The 2,017-nt window shown below is 50.3% G+C and overlaps 1 pseudogene; it reads left to right on the forward strand.

Annotated features, from left to right (window-relative positions):
- The first annotated feature begins 791 nt into the window (after positions 1-791).
- On the forward strand, positions 792-1,273 carry LOC127212488 (trafficking protein particle complex subunit 6A-like; annotated as a pseudogene).
- The last annotated feature ends 744 nt before the right edge of the window (positions 1,274-2,017 follow it).

Consider the following 2,017-nt stretch of genomic DNA (forward strand, 5'->3'; position numbering starts at 1 on the left):
TGAGAGAAGCACAGAAAATTTGTAGAGTAAACCAAAACCACTTGAGGCAGGCAGGGACCTGGAGCAGTAATATGCTAACATGGAGGCTCGCATCATAGATCCAGGGCTAGGAGAGGCTGAGGAGCAGAGTTCTGGGGTGTCAGGCAAAGCTGGGGCACCAGGCTGGAAGAGCTCTGTAGAGGGAAGGCTACTGGGGGCACGGCTAAATCCATTTCCGGGACCTGTTGGTTTATTTATTTTATCATTTAAAAATCAACTCTAGTGTTTTATTCCTTTCCTGAGGTACCTATCAGTGTTATTTACAGTAGATTTTATTGTTGGGACCATCCCTTAAGAATAGCTTTTCCTTTCCTTCCCTCCTTTTCCCTCCCCTTCCCTCCCTCCCTCCCTAACTTCCTTCTTTCCTTTCCTCTGGACCTCTTCAGTTTGGCTGGTGGTTCTATACTTCTGTATATCACAGATTACTACAGAAAAAGGAAGAAAGAATTGGGAGAAAGGTTAACTACATGCCTGAACATAAGGAGAGGCACCAGATCACTTCTGGGTTGCCAGATTTTTCTTTTGTTGAAGGAAACTGTTGGGGAAGAACAGCTCTCATTTCCTCTCATTGTTTCCCAGATGAAGGGACGAAGTAAAATCACAAGGGGTGGGAAGCAGCCAGCAGCGTTCCTCAGCGACGACAATGCCTCGCAGTGTTAAGCCCCACACAGCCATTTTACAAAGACGTATTTAAAATGTACGGATGTAAGAAAATGAGCAAGGGGCTAGGTGGGAGGGGCGCGAGGCGTCGCATGGTGGACACGGTGCTGTTCGAGTTTCTGCACAGTGAGACGGTGGTGGAGCTGTGGGCCCAGGATCTGGACCTTGGCAAAGGGGGGTGGGGTAGGGGAGAAGAAGAGCCTGTAGGTCCTGGAGGGCCCAGGATTCCGCGTGACCGAGAGTGACTGCCTTCTCACCCCCCGAAACCCCCCAGGCAGTGGCCTTTAGAAAGGAGCTAGAAGCCCTCAAGTTCCAGTGCAAAGATCTGTGGGTGGCCATATTCCAAAAGCACACGGATGGACTCTGCACCGACCTCCAGGGGACCTATGTGCTACAGGACAACAGGTTCCCCTTCCTCGTCACCAGGGGCCCAGGGCCACAGTACCTAGAGGAAGCCCCCACCGACGGCCTTCTGTGTAGTGCCCACTGTACTCTGGGCTTCCAGAGCCTGGTCACTGTCTCCGTGGCTTCCCTGCCAGCCTGTAAATTCCAGAAGGTAATCCAGAAGTCCTGAGGACCGCGGGCTTGTCCTTGCCTGACCTCAACCTCGGGAGATCCTGGCATCTTAGCCCTGCCAGAGTGCTCACCTGTGCGGGTGGCCTTGAACTGGAGCTCACAGGCTCTGTGGGGGAGTACACGTGCTTTAGACAAGGGACCAGAAGGAGCTGGGTGGTCCCAAGACTTCAGAATGGAGAATGGGTGGGAAGGGAAATTAATGGTTCTTTATGTGAAGAAAAAAAAGAAAGAAAGAAAATGATTAAGTACAGTTTTAGCTCACCACACACCCTTCAGACACCTGTCTTTGTTGGGAGATTTTCAGAAGGCTTAATCTACAACATGAAGGGGAGCTCAAATATCTTGCTTCTGGGACCCATTTAAAAAAAATCATATTCAATGCACCAAATCTTTTGTCCTATAGCATGCAAATGGAAATTCCATTGCTGGTGTGACTCTAGCCAATGTATGCTAGCCAGTGTGATACTTGGTGCCCAAGAATTTGGATCCGTTCTCCCACTGACAGTTAACTAGGCTGTACCTGGAGAGTCTGGGTGGGTGCCAGTCCCTGAGTAGAGGAAAGACGGAGAACCATGGTGGTGTCACATCTCAAGCCTTGCTTTGATCCGTCTGAAATGTTGCCGGTGGCCTTGGGAGCCCTGCTTCACAAACCCTAGATCCTTTAGTTAATGAACTCTGCTCTCCTGCGAGGGCAACCAGGAGACATCTGTTCTTTGGAAATGCTCTCAGGAGTCTGCACAGT

The sequence above is a fragment of the Acomys russatus genome, chromosome 30 (assembly GCF_903995435.1).
Source record: "Acomys russatus chromosome 30, mAcoRus1.1, whole genome shotgun sequence".
NCBI lineage: Eukaryota > Metazoa > Chordata > Mammalia > Rodentia > Muridae > Acomys > Acomys russatus.